The sequence below is a fragment of the Coffea arabica genome, chromosome 11e, assembly GCF_036785885.1.
Source record: "Coffea arabica cultivar ET-39 chromosome 11e, Coffea Arabica ET-39 HiFi, whole genome shotgun sequence".
NCBI classification, from domain to species: Eukaryota; Viridiplantae; Streptophyta; class Magnoliopsida; order Gentianales; family Rubiaceae; genus Coffea; species Coffea arabica.
Window position 1 is genome coordinate 33,525,711 of NC_092331.1, and position 18,059 is coordinate 33,543,769.

The following is an 18,059-nucleotide window of genomic DNA, read 5'->3' on the forward strand; positions in this document are numbered from 1 at the left end:
TATCCTGTAGTAATTTAGGTCCTTCGGATCGATTGCTTTATATTTTGCTTCTTCTCGAAGCATGAAGGCGGATCTGAAGCGAGACAAATCAGGAACGGTACGGCTCGATCAAAGCCCGAATCGTCGCTCAAATTTGTCGGCGCAAATGTATCAGCGCAAGCGTGAAGGATTGATTTCATGATAATTTAGAGTTGCGGGATGATGGAAAAAAACAGGGGGCAAATCAATATAAAAAAAATTATGAAAGCAAATAAATAAAAGGATAATAGGAAAATGCTTGAATTGACGCTTAAAATGAATTTCGGTCTAGAAAAGCCACACTGCTTCGCAGGACGGGGTAGTTTAAAAGAATAAAGCGAAAGGAATATGGCGGGTGCGATCATACCAGCACTAATGCACCGGATCCCATCAGAACTTCGAAATTAAGCGTGTTTGGGGGAGAGTAGTACTTGGATTGGTGACCCCCTGGGAAGTCCTCGTGTTGCACCCCTCTCTTTATTGTTTCGAAATCCAAATTTCTTCGTTCTTTATCCTGTAGTAATTTAGCTCCGTCGGAACGATTGCTTAATATTTTGCTTCTTGTCGAAGCGTGAAGGAAGATCTGAAGGCGCGAGACAAATCAGGAACGGTACGGCTCGATCAAAGCCCGGATCGTCGCTCAAATTTGTCGGCGCAAATGTATCAGCGCAAGCGTGAAGGATTGATTTCATGATAATGTAGAGTTGCGGGATGATGGAAAAAAACAGGGGACAAATCAATAACAAAAAAAATTATGAAAGCAAATAAATAAAAGGATAATAGGAAAATGCTTGAATTGATGCTTAAAATGAATTTCGGTCTAGAAAAGCCACACTGCTTCGCAGGACGGGGTAGTTTAAAAGAATAAAGCGAAAGGAATATGGCGGGTGCGATCATACCAGCACTAATGCACCGGATCCCATCAGAACTTCGAAATTAAGCGTGTTTGGGCGAGAGTAGTACTTGGATTGGTGACCCCCTGGGAAGTCCTCGTGTTGCACCCCTCTCTTTTTTGTTTCGAAATCCAAATTTCCTATTCGTTCTTTATCCAGTAGTAATTTAGGTCCTTCGGAACGATTGCTTCATATTTTGCTTTTTCTCGAAGCATGAAGGCGGATCTGAAGGCGCGAGACAAATCAGGAACGGTACGGCTCGATCAAAGCCCGGATCGTCGCTCAAATTTGTCGGCGCAACTGTATCAGCGCAAGCGTGAAGGATTGATTTCATGATAATTTAGAGTTGCGGGATGATGGAAAAAAACAGGGGGCAAATCAATATAAAAAAAATTATGAAAGCAAATAAATAAAAGGATAATAGGAAAATGCTTGAATTGACGCTTAAAATGAATTTCGGTCTAGAAAAGCCACACTGCTTCGCAGGACGGGGTAGTTTAAAAGAATAAAGCGAAAGGAATATGGCGGGTGTGATCATACCAGCACTAATGCACCGGATCCCATCAGAACTTCGAAATTAAGCGTGTTTGGGGGAGAGTAGTACTTGGATTGGTGACCCCCTGGGAAGTCCTCGTGTTGCACCCCTCTCTTTTTTGTTTCGAAATCCAAATTTCTTCGTTCTTTATCCTGTAGTAATTTAGCTCCGTCGGAACGATTGCTTAATATTTTGCTTCTTGTCGAAGCGTGAAGGAGGATCTGAAGGCGCGAGACAAATCAGGAACGGTACGGCTCGATCAAAGCCCGGATCGTCGCTCAAATTTGTCGACGCAAATGTATCACCGCAAGCGTGAAGGATTGATTTCATGATAATTTAGAGTTGCGGGATGATGGAAAAAAACAGGGTGTAAATCAATAACAAAAAAATATAAAGTAAATAAATAAATGGATAAGAGGAAAATGCTTCAATTGACGCTTAAAATGAATTCCGGTCTAGAAAAGCCACACTGCTTCGCTGGACGGGGTAGTTTAAAAGAATAAAGCGAAAGGAACGTTGTGGGTGCGATCATACCAGCACTAATGCACCGGATCCCATCAGAACTCCGAAGTTAAGCATGCTTGGGCGAGAGTAGTACTAGGATGGGTGACCCCCTGGGAAGTCCTCTTGTTGCACCCCTCTCTTTTTTGTTTCGAAATTCAAATTTTCTATTCGTTCTTTATCCTGTAGTAATTTAGGTCCTTCGGATCGATTGCTTTATATTTTGCTTCTTCTCGAAGCATGAAGGCGGATCTGAAGCGAGACAAATCAGGAACGGTACGGCTCGATCAAAGCCCGAATCGTCGCTCAAATTTGTCGGCGCAAATGTATCAGCGCAAGCGTGAAGGATTGATTTCATGATAATTTAGAGTTGCGGGATGATGGAAAAAAACAGGGGGCAAATCAATATAAAAAAAATTATGAAAGCAAATAAATAAAAGGATAATAGGAAAATGCTTGAATTGACGCTTAAAATGAATTTCGGTCTAGAAAAGCCACACTGCTTCGCAGGACGGGGTAGTTTAAAAGAATAAAGCGAAAGGAATATGGCGGGTGCGATCATACCAGCACTAATGCACCGGATCCCATCAGAACTTCGAAATTAAGCGTGTTTGGGGGAGAGTAGTACTTGGATTGGTGACCCCCTGGGAAGTCCTCGTGTTGCACCCCTCTCTTTTTTGTTTCGAAATCCAAATTTCTTCGTTCTTTATCCTGTAGTAATTTAGCTCCGTCGGAACGATTGCTTAATATTTTGCTTCTTGTCGAAGCGTGAAGGAAGATCTGAAGGCGCGAGACAAATCAGGAACGGTACGGCTCGATCAAAGCCCGGATCGTCGCTCAAATTTGTCGGCGCAAATGTATCACCGCAAGCGTGAAGGATTGATTTCATGATAATTTAGAGTTGCGGGATGATGAAAAAAAACAGGGTGCAAATCAATAACAAAAAAATATAAAGTAAATAAATAAATGGATAAGAGGAAAATGCTTCAATTGACGCTTAAAATGAATTCCGGTTTAGAAAAGCCACATTGCTTCGCTGGACGGGGTAGTTTAAAAGAATAAAGCGAAAGGAACGTTGTGGGTGCGATCATACCAGCACTAATGCACCGTATCCCATCAGAACTCCGAAGTTAAGCGTGCTTGGGCGTGAGCAGTATTAGGATGGGTGACCCCCTGGGAATTCCTCTTGTTGCACCCCTCTCTTTTTTGTTTCGAAATTCAAATTTTCTATTCGTTCTTTATCCTGTACTAATTTAGGTCCTTCGGAACGATTGCTTTATATTTTGCTTCTTCTCGAAGCATGAAGGCGGATCTGAAGGCGCGAGACAAATCAGGAACGGTACGGCTCGATCAAAGCCCGGATCGTCGCTCAAATTTATCGGCGCAAATGTATCAGCGCAAGCGTGAAGGATTGATTTCATGATAATTTAGAGTTGCGGGATGATGGAAAAAAACAGGGGGCAAATCAATAACAAAAAAAAATATGAAAGCAAATAAATAAAAGGATAATAGGAAAAATGCTTGAATTGACGCTTAAAATGAATTTCGGTCTAGAAAAGCCACACTGCTTCGCAGGACGGGGTAGTTTAAAAGAATAAAGCGAAAGAAATATGGTGGGTGCGATAATACCAGCACTAATGCACCGGATCCCATCAGAACTTCGAAATTAAGCGTGTTTGGGCGAGAGTAGTACTTGGATTGGTGACCCCCTGGGAAGTCCTCGTGTTGCACCCCTCTCTTTTTTGTTTCGAAATCCAAATTTCCTATTCGTTCTTTATCCTGTAGTAATTTAGCTCCGTCGGAACGATTGCTTAATATTTTGCTTCTTGTCGAAGCGTGAAGGAGGATCTGAAGGCGCGAGACAAATCAGGAACGGTACGGCTCGATCAAAGCCCGGATCGTCGCTCAAATTTGTCGGCGCAAATGTATCAGCGCAAGCGTGAAGGATTGATTTCATGATAATGTAGAGTTGCGGGATGATGGAAAAAAACAGGGGACAAATCAATAACAAAAAAAATTATGAAAGCAAATAAATAAAAGGATAATAGGAAAATGCTTGAATTGATGCTTAAAATGAATTTCGGTCTAGAAAAGCCACACTGCTTCGCAGGACGGGGTAGTTTAAAAGAATAAAGCGAAAGGAATATGGCGGGTGCGATCATACCAGCACTAATGCACCGGATCCCATCAGAACTTCGAAATTAAGCGTGTTTGGGCGAGAGTAGTACTTGGATTGGTGACCCCCTGGGAAGTCCTCGTTTTGCACCCCTCTCTTTTTTGTTTCGAAATCCAAATTTCCTATTCGTTCTTTATCCAGTAGTAATTTAGGTCCTTCGGAACGATTGCTTCATATTTTGCTTTTTCTCGAAGCATGAAGGCGGATCTGAAGGCGCGAGACAAATCAGGAACGGTACGGCTCGATCAAAGCCCGGATCGTCGCTCAAATTTGTCGGCGCAACTGTATCAGCGCAAGCGTGAAGGATTGATTTCATGATAATTTAGAGTTGCGGGATGATGGAAAAAAACAGGGGGCAAATCAATATAAAAAAAATTATGAAAGCAAATAAATAAAAGGATAATAGGAAAATGCTTGAATTGACGCTTAAAATGAATTTCGGTCTAGAAAAGCCACACTGCTTCGCAGGACGGGGTAGTTTAAAAGAATAAAGCGAAAGGAATATGGCGGGTGCGATCATACCAGCACTAATGCACCGGATCCCATCAGAACTTCGAAATTAAGCGTGTTTGGGGGAGAGTAGTACTTGGATTGGTGACCCCCTGGGAAGTCCTCGTGTTGCACCCCTCTCTTTTTTGTTTCGAAATCCAAATTTCTTCGTTCTTTATCCTGTAGTAATTTAGCTCCGTCGGAACGATTGCTTAATATTTTGCTTCTTGTCGAAGCGTGAAGGAGGATCTGAAGGCGCGAGACAAATCAGGAACGGTACGGCTCGATCAAAGCCCGGATCGTCGCTCAAATTTGTCGACGCAAATGTATCACCGCAAGCGTGAAGGATTGATTTCATGATAATTTAGAGTTGCGGGATGATGGAAAAAAACAGGGTGTAAATCAATAACAAAAAAATATAAAGTAAATAAATAAATGGATAAGAGGAAAATGCTTCAATTGACGCTTAAAATGAATTCCGGTCTAGAAAAGCCACACTGCTTCGCTGGACGGGGTAGTTTAAAAGAATAAAGCGAAAGGAACGTTGTGGGTGCGATCATACCAGCACTAATGCACCGGATCCCATCAGAACTCCGAAGTTAAGCATGCTTGGGCGAGAGTAGTACTAGGATGGGTGACCCCCTGGGAAGTCCTCTTGTTGCACCCCTCTCTTTTTTGTTTCGAAATTCAAATTTTCTATTCGTTCTTTATCCTGTAGTAATTTAGGTCCTTCGGATCGATTGCTTTATATTTTGCTTCTTCTCGAAGCATGAAGGCGGATCTGAAGCGAGACAAATCAGGAACGGTACGGCTCGATCAAAGCCCGAATCGTCGCTCAAATTTGTCGGCGCAAATGTATCAGCGCAAGCGTGAAGGATTGATTTCATGATAATTTAGAGTTGCGGGATGATGGAAAAAAACAGGGGGCAAATAAATATAAAAAAAATTATGAAAGCAAATAAATAAAAGGATAATAGGAAAATGCTTGAATTGACGCTTAAAATGAATTTCGGTCTAGAAAAGCCACACTGCTTCGCAGGACGGGGTAGTTTAAAAGAATAAAGCGAAAGGAATATGGCGGGTGCGATCATACCAGCACTAATGCACCGGATCCCATCAGAACTTCGAAATTAAGCGTGTTTGGGGGAGAGTAGTACTTGGATTGGTGACCCCCTGGGAAGTCCTCGTGTTGCACCCCTCTCTTTTTTGTTTCGAAATCCAAATTTCTTCGTTCTTTATCCTGTAGTAATTTAGCTCCGTCGGAACGATTGCTTAATATTTTGCTTCTTGTCGAAGCGTGAAGGAAGATCTGAAGGCGCGAGACAAATCAGGAACGGTACGGCTCGATCAAAGCCCGGATCGTCGCTCAAATTTGTCGGCGCAAATGTATCAGCGCAAGCGTGAAGGATTGATTTCATGATAATGTAGAGTTGCGGGATGATGGAAAAAAACAGGGGACAAATCAATAACAAAAAAAATTATGAAAGCAAATAAATAAAAGGATAATAGGAAAATGCTTGAATTGATGCTTAAAATGAATTTCGGTCTAGAAAAGCCACACTGCTTCGCAGGACGGGGTAGTTTAAAAGAATAAAGCGAAAGGAATATGGCGGGTGCGATCATACCAGCACTAATGCACCGGATCCCATCAGAACTTCGAAATTAAGCGTGTTTGGGCGAGAGTAGTACTTGGATTGGTGACCCCCTGGGAAGTCCTCGTGTTGCACCCCTCTCTTTTTTGTTTCGAAATCCAAATTTCCTATTCGTTCTTTATCCAGTAGTAATTTAGGTCCTTCGGAACGATTGCTTCATATTTTGCTTTTTCTCGAAGCATGAAGGCGGATCTGAAGGCGCGAGACAAATCAGGAACGGTACGGCTCGATCAAAGCCCGGATCGTCGCTCAAATTTGTCGGCGCAACTGTATCAGCGCAAGCGTGAAGGATTGATTTCATGATAATTTAGAGTTGCGGGATGATGGAAAAAAACAGGGGGCAAATCAATATAAAAAAAATTATGAAAGCAAATAAATAAAAGGATAATAGGAAAATGCTTGAATTGACGCTTAAAATGAATTTCGGTCTAGAAAAGCCACACTGCTTCGCAGGACGGGGTAGTTTAAAAGAATAAAGCGAAAGTAATATGGCGGGTGTGATCATACCAGCACTAATGCACCGGATCCCATCAGAACTTCGAAATTAAGCGTGTTTGGGGGAGAGTAGTACTTGGATTGGTGACCCCCTGGGAAGTCCTCGTGTTGCACCCCTCTCTTTTTTGTTTCGAAATCCAAATTTCTTCGTTCTTTATCCTGTAGTAATTTAGCTCCGTCGGAACGATTGCTTAATATTTTGCTTCTTGTCGAAGCGTGAAGGAGGATCTGAAGGCGCGAGACAAATCAGGAACGGTACGGCTCGATCAAAGCCCGGATCGTCGCTCAAATTTGTCGACGCAAATGTATCACCGCAAGCGTGAAGGATTGATTTCATGATAATTTAGAGTTGCGGGATGATGGAAAAAAACAGGGTGTAAATCAATAACAAAAAAATATAAAGTAAATAAATAAATGGATAAGAGGAAAATGCTTCAATTGACGCTTAAAATGAATTCCGGTCTAGAAAAGCCACACTGCTTCGCTGGACGGGGTAGTTTAAAAGAATAAAGCGAAAGGAACGTTGTGGGTGCGATCATACCAGCACTAATGCACCGGATCCCATCAGAACTCCGAAGTTAAGCATGCTTGGGCGAGAGTAGTACTAGGATGGGTGACCCCCTGGGAAGTCCTCTTGTTGCACCCCTCTCTTTTTTGTTTCGAAATTCAAATTTTCTATTCGTTCTTTATCCTGTAGTAATTTAGGTCCTTCGGATCGATTGCTTTATATTTTGCTTCTTCTCGAAGCATGAAGGCGGATCTGAAGCGAGACAAATCAGGAACGGTACGGCTCGATCAAAGCCCGAATCGTCGCTCAAATTTGTCGGCGCAAATGTATCAGCGCAAGCGTGAAGGATTGATTTCATGATAATTTAGAGTTGCGGGATGATGGAAAAAAACAGGGGGCAAATCAATATAAAAAAAATTATGAAAGCAAATAAATAAAAGGATAATAGGAAAATGCTTGAATTGACGCTTAAAATGAATTTCGGTCTAGAAAAGCCACACTGTTTCGCAGGACGGGGTAGTTTAAAAGAATAAAGCGAAAGGAACATGGCGGGTGCGATCATACCAGCACTAATGCACCGGATCCCATCAGAACTCCGAAGTTAAGCATGCTTGGGCGAGAGTAGTGCTAGGATGGGTGACCCCCTGGGAATTCCTCTTGTTGCACCCCTCTCTTTTTTGTTTCGAAATTCAAATTTTCTATTCGTTCTTTATCCTGTAGTAATTTAGCTCCGTCGGAACGATTGCTTAATATTTTGCTTCTTGTCGAAGCGTGAAGGAGGATCTGAAGGCGCGAGACAAATCAGGAACGGTACGGCTCGATCAAAGCCCGGATCGTCGCTCAAATTTGTCGGCGCAAATGTATCAGCGCAAGCGTGAAGGATTGATTTCATGATAATTTAGAGTTGCGGGATGATGGAAAAAAACAGGGGGCAAATCAATAACAAAAAAAAATATGAAAGCAAATAAATAAAAGGATAATAGGAAAATGCTTGAATTGACGCTTAAAATGAATTTCGGTCTAGAAAAGCCACACTGCTTCGCAGGACGGGGTAGTTTAAAAGAATAAAGCGAAAGGAATATGGCGGGTGCGATCATACCAGCACTAATGCACCGGATCCCATCAGAACTTCGAAATTAAGCGTGTTTGGGCGAGAGTAGTACTTGGATTGGTGACCCCCTGGGAAGTCCTCGTGTTGCACCCTCTCTTTTTTGTTTCGAAATCCAAATTTCCTATTCGTTCTTTATCCAGTAGTAATTTAGGTCCTTCGGAACGATTGCTTCATATTTTGCATTTTCTCGAAGCATGAAGGCGGATCTGAAGGCGCGAGACAAATCAGGAACGGTACGGCTCGATCAAAGCCCGGATCGTCGCTCAAATTTGTCGGCGCAACTGTATCAGCGCAAGCGTGAAGGATTGATTTCATGATAATTTAGAGTTGCGGGATGATGGAAAAAAACAGGGGGCAAATCAATATAAAAAAAATTATGAAAGCAAATAAATAAAAGGATAATAGGAAAATGCTTGAATTGACGCTTAAAATGAATTTCGGTCTAGAAAAGCCACACTGCTTCGCAGGACGGGGTAGTTTAAAAGAATAAAGCGAAAGGAATATGGCGGGTGCGATCATACCAGCACTAATGCACCGGATCCCATCAGAACTTCGAAATTAAGCGTGTTTGGGCGAGAGTAGTACTTGGATTGGTGACCCCCTGGGAAGTCCTCGTGTTGCACCCCTCTCTTTTTTGTTTCGAAATCCAAATTTCTTCGTTCTTTATCCTGTAGTAATTTAGCTCCGTCGGAACGATTGCTTAATATTTTGCTTCTTGTCGAAGCGTGAAGGAGGATCTGAAGGCGCGAGACAAATCAGGAACGGTACGGCTCGATCAAAGCCCGGATCGTCGCTCAAATTTGTCGACGCAAATGTATCACCGCAAGCGTGAAGGATTGATTTCATGATAATTTAGAGTTGCGGGATGATGGAAAAAAACAGGGTGTAAATCAATAACAAAAAAATATAAAGTAAATAAATAAATGGATAAGAGGAAAATGCTTCAATTGACGCTTAAAATGAATTCCGGTCTAGAAAAGCCACACTGCTTCGCTGGACGGGGTAGTTTAAAAGAATAAAGCGAAAGGAACGTTGTGGGTGCGATCATACCAGCACTAATGCACCGGATCCCATCAGAACTCCGAAGTTAAGCATGCTTGGGCGAGAGTAGTACTAGGATGGGTGACCCCCTGGGAAGTCCTCTTGTTGCACCCCTCTCTTTTTTGTTTCGAAATTCAAATTTTCTATTCGTTCTTTATCCTGTAGTAATTTAGGTCCTTCGGATCGATTGCTTTATATTTTGCTTCTTCTCGAAGCATGAAGGCGGATCTGAAGCGAGACAAATCAGGAACGGTACGGCTCGATCAAAGCCCGAATCGTCGCTCAAATTTGTCGGCGCAAATGTATCAGCGCAAGCGTGAAGGATTGATTTCATGATAATTTAGAGTTGCGGGATGATGGAAAAAAACAGGGGGCAAATAAATATAAAAAAAATTATGAAAGCAAATAAATAAAAGGATAATAGGAAAATGCTTGAATTGACGCTTAAAATGAATTTCGGTCTAGAAAAGCCACACTGCTTCGCAGGACGGGGTAGTTTAAAAGAATAAAGCGAAAGGAATATGGCGGGTGCGATCATACCAGCACTAATGCACCGGATCCCATCAGAACTTCGAAATTAAGCGTGTTTGGGGGAGAGTAGTACTTGGATTGGTGACCCCCTGGGAAGTCCTCGTGTTGCACCCCTCTCTTTTTTGTTTCGAAATCCAAATTTCTTCGTTCTTTATCCTGTAGTAATTTAGCTCCGTCGGAACGATTGCTTAATATTTTGCTTCTTGTCGAAGCGTGAAGGAAGATCTGAAGGCGCGAGACAAATCAGGAACGGTACGGCTCGATCAAAGCCCGGATCGTCGCTCAAATTTGTCGGCGCAAATGTATCACCGCAAGCGTGAAGGATTGATTTCATGATAATTTAGAGTTGCGGGATGATGGAAAAAAACAGGGGACAAATCAATAACAAAAAAATTATGAAAGCAAATAAATAAAAGGATAATAGGAAAATGCTTGAATTGACGCTTAAAATGAATTTCGGTCTAGAAAAGCCACACTGCTTCGCAGGACGGGGTAGTTTAAAAGAATAAAGCGAAAGGAACGTGGCGGGTGCGATCATACCAGCACTAATGCACCGGATCCCATCAGAACTCCGAAGTTAAGCATGCTTGGGCGAGAGTAGTACTAGGATGGGTGACCCCCTGGGAAGTCCTCTTGTTGCACCCCTCTCTTTTTTGTTTCGAAATTCAAATTTTCTATTCGTTCTTTATCCTGTAGTAATTTAGGTCCTTCGGAACGATTGCTTCATATTTTGCTTCTTCTCGAAGCATGAAGGCGGATCTGAAGGCGCGAGACAAATCAGGAACGGTACGGCTCGATCAAAGCCCGGATCGTCGCTCAAATTTGTCGGCGCAAATGTATCAGCGCAAGCGTGAAGGATTGATTTCATGATAATTTAGAGTTGCGGGATGATGGAAAAAAACAGGGGGCAAATCAATATAAAAAAAATTATGAAAGCAAATAAATAAAAGGATAATAGGAAAATGCTTGAATTGACGCTTAAAATGAATTTCGGTCTAGAAAAGCCACACTGCTTCGCAGGACGGGGTAGTTTAAAAGAATAAAGCGAAAGTAATATGGCGGGTGTGATCATACCAGCACTAATGCACCGGATCCCATCAGAACTTCGAAATTAAGCGTGTTTGGGGGAGAGTAGTACTTGGATTGGTGACCCCCTGGGAAGTCCTCGTGTTGCACCCCTCTCTTTTTTGTTTCGAAATCCAAATTTCTTCGTTCTTTATCCTGTAGTAATTTAGCTCCGTCGGAACGATTGCTTAATATTTTGCTTCTTGTCGAAGCGTGAAGGAGGATCTGAAGGCGCGAGACAAATCAGGAACGGTACGGCTCGATCAAAGCCCGGATCGTCGCTCAAATTTGTCGACGCAAATGTATCACCGCAAGCGTGAAGGATTGATTTCATGATAATGTTAGAGTTGCGGGATGATGGAAAAAAACAGGGTGTAAATCAATAACAAAAAAATATAAAGTAAATAAATAAATGGATAAGAGGAAAATGCTTCAATTGACGCTTAAAATGAATTCCGGTCTAGAAAAGCCACACTGCTTCGCTGGACGGGGTAGTTTAAAAGAATAAAGCGAAAGGAACGTTGTGGGTGCGATCATACCAGCACTAATGCACCGGATCCCATCAGAACTCCGAAGTTAAGCATGCTTGGGCGAGAGTAGTACTAGGATGGGTGACCCCCTGGGAAGTCCTCTTGTTGCACCCCTCTCTTTTTTGTTTCGAAATTCAAATTTTCTATTCGTTCTTTATCATGTAGTAATTTAGGTCCTTCGGATCGATTGCTTTATATTTTGCTTCTTCTCGAAGCATGAAGGCGGATCTGAAGCGAGACAAATCAGGAACGGTACGGCTCGATCAAAGCCCGAATCGTCGCTCAAATTTGTCGGCGCAAATGTATCAGCGCAAGCGTGAAGGATTGATTTCATGATAATTTAGAGTTGCGGGATGATGGAAAAAAACAGGGGGCAAATCAATATAAAAAAAATTATGAAAGCAAATAAATAAAAGGATAATAGGAAAATGCTTGAATTGACGCTTAAAATGAATTTCGGTCTAGAAAAGCCACACTGTTTCGCAGGACGGGGTAGTTTAAAAGAATAAAGCGAAAGGAACATGGCGGGTGCGATCATACCAGCACTAATGCACCGGATCCCATCAGAACTCCGAAGTTAAGCATGCTTGGGCGAGAGTAGTGCTAGGATGGGTGACCCCCTGGGAATTCCTCTTGTTGCACCCCTCTCTTTTTTGTTTCGAAATTCAAATTTTCTATTCGTTCTTTATCCTGTAGTAATTTAGCTCCGTCGGAACGATTGCTTAATATTTTGCTTCTTGTCGAAGCGTGAAGGAGGATCTGAAGGCGCGAGACAAATCAGGAACGGTACGGCTCGATCAAAGCCCGGATCGTCGCTCAAATTTGTCGGCGCAAATGTATCAGCGCAAGCGTGAAGGATTGATTTCATGATAATTTAGAGTTGCGGGATGATGGAAAAAAACAGGGGGCAAATCAATAACAAAAAAAAATATGAAAGCAAATAAATAAAAGGATAATAGGAAAATGCTTGAATTGACGCTTAAAATGAATTTCGGTCTAGAAAAGCCACACTGCTTCGCAGGACGGGGTAGTTTAAAAGAATAAAGCGAAAGGAATATGGCGGGTGCGATCATACCAGCACTAATGCACCGGATCCCATCAGAACTTCGAAATTAAGCGTGTTTGGGCGAGAGTAGTACTTGGATTGGTGACCCCCTGGGAAGTCCTCGTGTTGCACCCTCTCTTTTTTGTTTCGAAATCCAAATTTCCTATTCGTTCTTTATCCAGTAGTAATTTAGGTCCTTCGGAACGATTGCTTCATATTTTGCATTTTCTCGAAGCATGAAGGCGGATCTGAAGGCGCGAGACAAATCAGGAACGGTACGGCTCGATCAAAGCCCGGATCGTCGCTCAAATTTGTCGGCGCAACTGTATCAGCGCAAGCGTGAAGGATTGATTTCATGATAATTTAGAGTTGCGGGATGATGGAAAAAAACAGGGGGCAAATCAATATAAAAAAAATTATGAAAGCAAATAAATAAAAGGATAATAGGAAAATGCTTGAATTGACGCTTAAAATGAATTTCGGTCTAGAAAAGCCACACTGCTTCGCAGGACGGGGTAGTTTAAAAGAATAAAGCGAAAGGAATATGGCGGGTGCGATCATACCAGCACTAATGCACCGGATCCCATCAGAACTTCGAAATTAAGCGTGTTTGGGCGAGAGTAGTACTTGGATTGGTGACCCCCTGGGAAGTCCTCGTGTTGCACCCCTCTCTTTTTTGTTTCGAAATCCAAATTTCTTCGTTCTTTATCCTGTAGTAATTTAGCTCCGTCGGAACGATTGCTTAATATTTTGCTTCTTGTCGAAGCGTGAAGGAGGATCTGAAGGCGCGAGACAAATCAGGAACGGTACGGCTCGATCAAAGCCCGGATCGTCGCTCAAATTTGTCGACGCAAATGTATCACCGCAAGCGTGAAGGATTGATTTCATGATAATTTAGAGTTGCGGGATGATGGAAAAAAACAGGGTGTAAATCAATAACAAAAAAATATAAAGTAAATAAATAAATGGATAAGAGGAAAATGCTTCAATTGACGCTTAAAATGAATTCCGGTCTAGAAAAGCCACACTGCTTCGCTGGACGGGGTAGTTTAAAAGAATAAAGCGAAAGGAACGTTGTGGGTGCGATCATACCAGCACTAATGCACCGGATCCCATCAGAACTCCGAAGTTAAGCATGCTTGGGCGAGAGTAGTACTAGGATGGGTGACCCCCTGGGAAGTCCTCTTGTTGCACCCCTCTCTTTTTTGTTTCGAAATTCAAATTTTCTATTCGTTCTTTATCCTGTAGTAATTTAGGTCCTTCGGATCGATTGCTTTATATTTTGCTTCTTCTCGAAGCATGAAGGCGGATCTGAAGCGAGACAAATCAGGAACGGTACGGCTCGATCAAAGCCCGAATCGTCGCTCAAATTTGTCGGCGCAAATGTATCAGCGCAAGCGTGAAGGATTGATTTCATGATAATTTAGAGTTGCGGGATGATGGAAAAAAACAGGGGGCAAATAAATATAAAAAAAATTATGAAAGCAAATAAATAAAAGGATAATAGGAAAATGCTTGAATTGACGCTTAAAATGAATTTCGGTCTAGAAAAGCCACACTGCTTCGCAGGACGGGGTAGTTTAAAAGAATAAAGCGAAAGGAATATGGCGGGTGCGATCATACCAGCACTAATGCACCGGATCCCATCAGAACTTCGAAATTAAGCGTGTTTGGGGGAGAGTAGTACTTGGATTGGTGACCCCCTGGGAAGTCCTCGTGTTGCACCCCTCTCTTTTTTGTTTCGAAATCCAAATTTCTTCGTTCTTTATCCTGTAGTAATTTAGCTCCGTCGGAACGATTGCTTAATATTTTGCTTCTTGTCGAAGCGTGAAGGAGGATCTGAAGGCGCGAGACAAATCAGGAACGGTACGGCTCGATCAAAGCCCGGATCGTCGCTCAAATTTGTCGACGCAAATGTATCACCGCAAGCGTGAAGGATTGATTTCATGATAATTTAGAGTTGCGGGATGATGGAAAAAAACAGGGTGTAAATCAATAACAAAAAAATATAAAGTAAATAAATAAATGGATAAGAGGAAAATGCTTCAATTGACGCTTAAAATGAATTCCGGTCTAGAAAAGCCACACTGCTTCGCTGGACGGGGTAGTTTAAAAGAATAAAGCGAAAGGAACGTTGTGGGTGCGATCATACCAGCACTAATGCACCGGATCCCATCAGAACTCCGAAGTTAAGCATGCTTGGGCGAGAGTAGTACTAGGATGGGTGACCCCCTGGGAAGTCCTCTTGTTGCACCCCTCTCTTTTTTGTTTCGAAATTCAAATTTTCTATTCGTTCTTTATCCTGTAGTAATTTAGGTCCTTCGGATCGATTGCTTTATATTTTGCTTCTTCTCGAAGCATGAAGGCGGATCTGAAGCGAGACAAATCAGGAACGGTACGGCTCGATCAAAGCCCGAATCGTCGCTCAAATTTGTCGGCGCAAATGTATCAGCGCAAGCGTGAAGGATTGATTTCATGATAATTTAGAGTTGCGGGATGATGGAAAAAAACAGGGGGCAAATCAATATAAAAAAAATTATGAAAGCAAATAAATAAAAGGATAATAGGAAAATGCTTGAATTGACGCTTAAAATGAATTTCGGTCTAGAAAAGCCACACTGCTTCGCAGGACGGGGTAGTTTAAAAGAATAAAGCGAAAGGAATATGGCGGGTGCGATCATACCAGCACTAATGCACCGGATCCCATCAGAACTTCGAAATTAAGCGTGTTTGGGGGAGAGTAGTACTTGGATTGGTGACCCCCTGGGAAGTCCTCGTGTTGCACCCCTCTCTTTATTGTTTCGAAATCCAAATTTCTTCGTTCTTTATCCTGTAGTAATTTAGCTCCGTCGGAACGATTGCTTAATATTTTGCTTCTTGTCGAAGCGTGAAGGAAGATCTGAAGGCGCGAGACAAATCAGGAACGGTACGGCTCGATCAAAGCCCGGATCGTCGCTCAAATTTGTCGGCGCAAATGTATCAGCGCAAGCGTGAAGGATTGATTTCATGATAATGTAGAGTTGCGGGATGATGGAAAAAAACAGGGGACAAATCAATAACAAAAAAAATTATGAAAGCAAATAAATAAAAGGATAATAGGAAAATGCTTGAATTGATGCTTAAAATGAATTTCGGTCTAGAAAAGCCACACTGCTTCGCAGGACGGGGTAGTTTAAAAGAATAAAGCGAAAGGAATATGGCGGGTGCGATCATACCAGCACTAATGCACCGGATCCCATCAGAACTTCGAAATTAAGCGTGTTTGGGCGAGAGTAGTACTTGGATTGGTGACCCCCTGGGAAGTCCTCGTGTTGCACCCCTCTCTTTTTTGTTTCGAAATCCAAATTTCCTATTCGTTCTTTATCCAGTAGTAATTTAGGTCCTTCGGAACGATTGCTTCATATTTTGCTTTTTCTCGAAGCATGAAGGCGGATCTGAAGGCGCGAGACAAATCAGGAACGGTACGGCTCGATCAAAGCCCGGATCGTCGCTCAAATTTGTCGGCGCAACTGTATCAGCGCAAGCGTGAAGGATTGATTTCATGATAATTTAGAGTTGCGGGATGATGGAAAAAAACAGGGGGCAAATCAATATAAAAAAAATTATGAAAGCAAATAAATAAAAGGATAATAGGAAAATGCTTGAATTGACGCTTAAAATGAATTTCGGTCTAGAAAAGCCACACTGCTTCGCAGGACGGGGTAGTTTAAAAGAATAAAGCGAAAGGAATATGGCGGGTGTGATCATACCAGCACTAATGCACCGGATCCCATCAGAACTTCGAAATTAAGCGTGTTTGGGGGAGAGTAGTACTTGGATTGGTGACCCCCTGGGAAGTCCTCGTGTTGCACCCCTCTCTTTTTTGTTTCGAAATCCAAATTTCTTCGTTCTTTATCCTGTAGTAATTTAGCTCCGTCGGAACGATTGCTTAATATTTTGCTTCTTGTCGAAGCGTGAAGGAGGATCTGAAGGCGCGAGACAAATCAGGAACGGTACGGCTCGATCAAAGCCCGGATCGTCGCTCAAATTTGTCGACGCAAATGTATCACCGCAAGCGTGAAGGATTGATTTCATGATAATTTAGAGTTGCGGGATGATGGAAAAAAACAGGGTGTAAATCAATAACAAAAAAATATAAAGTAAATAAATAAATGGATAAGAGGAAAATGCTTCAATTGACGCTTAAAATGAATTCCGGTCTAGAAAAGCCACACTGCTTCGCTGGACGGGGTAGTTTAAAAGAATAAAGCGAAAGGAACGTTGTGGGTGCGATCATACCAGCACTAATGCACCGGATCCCATCAGAACTCCGAAGTTAAGCATGCTTGGGCGAGAGTAGTACTAGGATGGGTGACCCCCTGGGAAGTCCTCTTGTTGCACCCCTCTCTTTTTTGTTTCGAAATTCAAATTTTCTATTCGTTCTTTATCCTGTAGTAATTTAGGTCCTTCGGATCGATTGCTTTATATTTTGCTTCTTCTCGAAGCATGAAGGCGGATCTGAAGCGAGACAAATCAGGAACGGTACGGCTCGATCAAAGCCCGAATCGTCGCTCAAATTTGTCGGCGCAAATGTATCAGCGCAAGCGTGAAGGATTGATTTCATGATAATTTAGAGTTGCGGGATGATGGAAAAAAACAGGGGGCAAATCAATATAAAAAAAATTATGAAAGCAAATAAATAAAAGGATAATAGGAAAATGCTTGAATTGACGCTTAAAATGAATTTCGGTCTAGAAAAGCCACACTGCTTCGCAGGACGGGGTAGTTTAAAAGAATAAAGCGAAAGGAATATGGCGGGTGCGATCATACCAGCACTAATGCACCGGATCCCATCAGAACTTCGAAATTAAGCGTGTTTGGGGGAGAGTAGTACTTGGATTGGTGACCCCCTGGGAAGTCCTCGTGTTGCACCCCTCTCTTTTTTGTTTCGAAATCCAAATTTCTTCGTTCTTTATCCTGTAGTAATTTAGCTCCGTCGGAACGATTGCTTAATATTTTGCTTCTTGTCGAAGCGTGAAGGAAGATCTGAAGGCGCGAGACAAATCAGGAACGGTACGGCTCGATCAAAGCCCGGATCGTCGCTCAAATTTGTCGGCGCAAATGTATCACCGCAAGCGTGAAGGATTGATTTCATGATAATTTAGAGTTGCGGGATGATGAAAAAAAACAGGGTGCAAATCAATAACAAAAAAATATAAAGTAAATAAATAAATGGATAAGAGGAAAATGCTTCAATTGACGCTTAAAATGAATTCCGGTTTAGAAAAGCCACATTGCTTCGCTGGACGGGGTAGTTTAAAAGAATAAAGCGAAAGGAACGTTGTGGGTGCGATCATACCAGCACTAATGCACCGTATCCCATCAGAACTCCGAAGTTAAGCGTGCTTGGGCGTGAGCAGTATTAGGATGGGTGACCCCCTGGGAATTCCTCTTGTTGCACCCCTCTCTTTTTTGTTTCGAAATTCAAAT

General features: G+C 42.3%; 34 non-coding genes across 34 annotated transcripts; all 34 read left to right on the top strand.

Annotated features, from left to right (window-relative positions):
* Positions 1 to 371: 371 nt before the first annotated feature.
* On the top strand, positions 372 to 490 carry LOC140024798 (5S ribosomal RNA). Its single transcript, XR_011828774.1, has one exon. It is a non-coding gene; the product is annotated as a 5S ribosomal RNA (ribosomal RNA).
* Positions 491 to 903: 413 nt separating this feature from the next.
* LOC140022633 (5S ribosomal RNA) lies at positions 904 to 1,022 on the top strand. Its single transcript, XR_011826614.1, has one exon. It is a non-coding gene; the product is annotated as a 5S ribosomal RNA (ribosomal RNA).
* A 415-nt stretch (positions 1,023 to 1,437) lies between these two features.
* Positions 1,438 to 1,556, top strand: LOC140024929 (5S ribosomal RNA). The gene has a single exon (XR_011828905.1). It is a non-coding gene; the product is annotated as a 5S ribosomal RNA (ribosomal RNA).
* Positions 1,557 to 1,966: 410 nt separating this feature from the next.
* LOC140031787 (5S ribosomal RNA) lies at positions 1,967 to 2,085 on the top strand. Its single transcript, XR_011835712.1, has one exon. It is a non-coding gene; the product is annotated as a 5S ribosomal RNA (ribosomal RNA).
* Positions 2,086 to 2,497: 412 nt separating this feature from the next.
* On the top strand, positions 2,498 to 2,616 carry LOC140024799 (5S ribosomal RNA). Its single transcript, XR_011828775.1, has one exon. It is a non-coding gene; the product is annotated as a 5S ribosomal RNA (ribosomal RNA).
* A 410-nt stretch (positions 2,617 to 3,026) lies between these two features.
* On the top strand, positions 3,027 to 3,145 carry LOC140023430 (5S ribosomal RNA). Its single transcript, XR_011827400.1, has one exon. It is a non-coding gene; the product is annotated as a 5S ribosomal RNA (ribosomal RNA).
* Positions 3,146 to 3,562: 417 nt separating this feature from the next.
* LOC140023843 (5S ribosomal RNA) lies at positions 3,563 to 3,681 on the top strand. Its single transcript, XR_011827808.1, has one exon. It is a non-coding gene; the product is annotated as a 5S ribosomal RNA (ribosomal RNA).
* Positions 3,682 to 4,097: 416 nt separating this feature from the next.
* Positions 4,098 to 4,216, top strand: LOC140023933 (5S ribosomal RNA). Its single transcript, XR_011827899.1, has one exon. It is a non-coding gene; the product is annotated as a 5S ribosomal RNA (ribosomal RNA).
* Positions 4,217 to 4,631: 415 nt separating this feature from the next.
* LOC140024800 (5S ribosomal RNA) lies at positions 4,632 to 4,750 on the top strand. The gene has a single exon (XR_011828776.1). It is a non-coding gene; the product is annotated as a 5S ribosomal RNA (ribosomal RNA).
* Positions 4,751 to 5,160: 410 nt separating this feature from the next.
* On the top strand, positions 5,161 to 5,279 carry LOC140031788 (5S ribosomal RNA). Its single transcript, XR_011835713.1, has one exon. It is a non-coding gene; the product is annotated as a 5S ribosomal RNA (ribosomal RNA).
* Positions 5,280 to 5,691: 412 nt separating this feature from the next.
* Positions 5,692 to 5,810, top strand: LOC140024801 (5S ribosomal RNA). The gene has a single exon (XR_011828777.1). It is a non-coding gene; the product is annotated as a 5S ribosomal RNA (ribosomal RNA).
* A 413-nt stretch (positions 5,811 to 6,223) lies between these two features.
* On the top strand, positions 6,224 to 6,342 carry LOC140022634 (5S ribosomal RNA). The gene has a single exon (XR_011826615.1). It is a non-coding gene; the product is annotated as a 5S ribosomal RNA (ribosomal RNA).
* Positions 6,343 to 6,757: 415 nt separating this feature from the next.
* LOC140024930 (5S ribosomal RNA) lies at positions 6,758 to 6,876 on the top strand. Its single transcript, XR_011828906.1, has one exon. It is a non-coding gene; the product is annotated as a 5S ribosomal RNA (ribosomal RNA).
* Positions 6,877 to 7,286: 410 nt separating this feature from the next.
* On the top strand, positions 7,287 to 7,405 carry LOC140031789 (5S ribosomal RNA). Its single transcript, XR_011835714.1, has one exon. It is a non-coding gene; the product is annotated as a 5S ribosomal RNA (ribosomal RNA).
* Positions 7,406 to 7,817: 412 nt separating this feature from the next.
* On the top strand, positions 7,818 to 7,936 carry LOC140032465 (5S ribosomal RNA). Its single transcript, XR_011836391.1, has one exon. It is a non-coding gene; the product is annotated as a 5S ribosomal RNA (ribosomal RNA).
* Positions 7,937 to 8,352: 416 nt separating this feature from the next.
* On the top strand, positions 8,353 to 8,471 carry LOC140023284 (5S ribosomal RNA). The gene has a single exon (XR_011827254.1). It is a non-coding gene; the product is annotated as a 5S ribosomal RNA (ribosomal RNA).
* A 414-nt stretch (positions 8,472 to 8,885) lies between these two features.
* LOC140022635 (5S ribosomal RNA) lies at positions 8,886 to 9,004 on the top strand. Its single transcript, XR_011826616.1, has one exon. It is a non-coding gene; the product is annotated as a 5S ribosomal RNA (ribosomal RNA).
* Positions 9,005 to 9,414: 410 nt separating this feature from the next.
* LOC140031790 (5S ribosomal RNA) lies at positions 9,415 to 9,533 on the top strand. The gene has a single exon (XR_011835715.1). It is a non-coding gene; the product is annotated as a 5S ribosomal RNA (ribosomal RNA).
* Positions 9,534 to 9,945: 412 nt separating this feature from the next.
* LOC140024802 (5S ribosomal RNA) lies at positions 9,946 to 10,064 on the top strand. The gene has a single exon (XR_011828778.1). It is a non-coding gene; the product is annotated as a 5S ribosomal RNA (ribosomal RNA).
* A 412-nt stretch (positions 10,065 to 10,476) lies between these two features.
* On the top strand, positions 10,477 to 10,595 carry LOC140031791 (5S ribosomal RNA). Its single transcript, XR_011835716.1, has one exon. It is a non-coding gene; the product is annotated as a 5S ribosomal RNA (ribosomal RNA).
* Positions 10,596 to 11,010: 415 nt separating this feature from the next.
* On the top strand, positions 11,011 to 11,129 carry LOC140024931 (5S ribosomal RNA). Its single transcript, XR_011828907.1, has one exon. It is a non-coding gene; the product is annotated as a 5S ribosomal RNA (ribosomal RNA).
* Positions 11,130 to 11,540: 411 nt separating this feature from the next.
* On the top strand, positions 11,541 to 11,659 carry LOC140031792 (5S ribosomal RNA). Its single transcript, XR_011835717.1, has one exon. It is a non-coding gene; the product is annotated as a 5S ribosomal RNA (ribosomal RNA).
* Positions 11,660 to 12,071: 412 nt separating this feature from the next.
* Positions 12,072 to 12,190, top strand: LOC140032466 (5S ribosomal RNA). Its single transcript, XR_011836392.1, has one exon. It is a non-coding gene; the product is annotated as a 5S ribosomal RNA (ribosomal RNA).
* A 416-nt stretch (positions 12,191 to 12,606) lies between these two features.
* Positions 12,607 to 12,725, top strand: LOC140023285 (5S ribosomal RNA). Its single transcript, XR_011827255.1, has one exon. It is a non-coding gene; the product is annotated as a 5S ribosomal RNA (ribosomal RNA).
* A 414-nt stretch (positions 12,726 to 13,139) lies between these two features.
* LOC140022636 (5S ribosomal RNA) lies at positions 13,140 to 13,258 on the top strand. Its single transcript, XR_011826617.1, has one exon. It is a non-coding gene; the product is annotated as a 5S ribosomal RNA (ribosomal RNA).
* A 410-nt stretch (positions 13,259 to 13,668) lies between these two features.
* On the top strand, positions 13,669 to 13,787 carry LOC140031793 (5S ribosomal RNA). Its single transcript, XR_011835718.1, has one exon. It is a non-coding gene; the product is annotated as a 5S ribosomal RNA (ribosomal RNA).
* A 412-nt stretch (positions 13,788 to 14,199) lies between these two features.
* Positions 14,200 to 14,318, top strand: LOC140024803 (5S ribosomal RNA). The gene has a single exon (XR_011828779.1). It is a non-coding gene; the product is annotated as a 5S ribosomal RNA (ribosomal RNA).
* A 410-nt stretch (positions 14,319 to 14,728) lies between these two features.
* LOC140031794 (5S ribosomal RNA) lies at positions 14,729 to 14,847 on the top strand. The gene has a single exon (XR_011835719.1). It is a non-coding gene; the product is annotated as a 5S ribosomal RNA (ribosomal RNA).
* A 412-nt stretch (positions 14,848 to 15,259) lies between these two features.
* On the top strand, positions 15,260 to 15,378 carry LOC140024804 (5S ribosomal RNA). The gene has a single exon (XR_011828780.1). It is a non-coding gene; the product is annotated as a 5S ribosomal RNA (ribosomal RNA).
* A 413-nt stretch (positions 15,379 to 15,791) lies between these two features.
* On the top strand, positions 15,792 to 15,910 carry LOC140022637 (5S ribosomal RNA). Its single transcript, XR_011826618.1, has one exon. It is a non-coding gene; the product is annotated as a 5S ribosomal RNA (ribosomal RNA).
* A 415-nt stretch (positions 15,911 to 16,325) lies between these two features.
* LOC140024932 (5S ribosomal RNA) lies at positions 16,326 to 16,444 on the top strand. Its single transcript, XR_011828908.1, has one exon. It is a non-coding gene; the product is annotated as a 5S ribosomal RNA (ribosomal RNA).
* A 410-nt stretch (positions 16,445 to 16,854) lies between these two features.
* Positions 16,855 to 16,973, top strand: LOC140031796 (5S ribosomal RNA). Its single transcript, XR_011835721.1, has one exon. It is a non-coding gene; the product is annotated as a 5S ribosomal RNA (ribosomal RNA).
* Positions 16,974 to 17,385: 412 nt separating this feature from the next.
* On the top strand, positions 17,386 to 17,504 carry LOC140024806 (5S ribosomal RNA). The gene has a single exon (XR_011828782.1). It is a non-coding gene; the product is annotated as a 5S ribosomal RNA (ribosomal RNA).
* A 410-nt stretch (positions 17,505 to 17,914) lies between these two features.
* On the top strand, positions 17,915 to 18,033 carry LOC140023431 (5S ribosomal RNA). Its single transcript, XR_011827401.1, has one exon. It is a non-coding gene; the product is annotated as a 5S ribosomal RNA (ribosomal RNA).
* Positions 18,034 to 18,059: the final 26 nt, after the last annotated feature.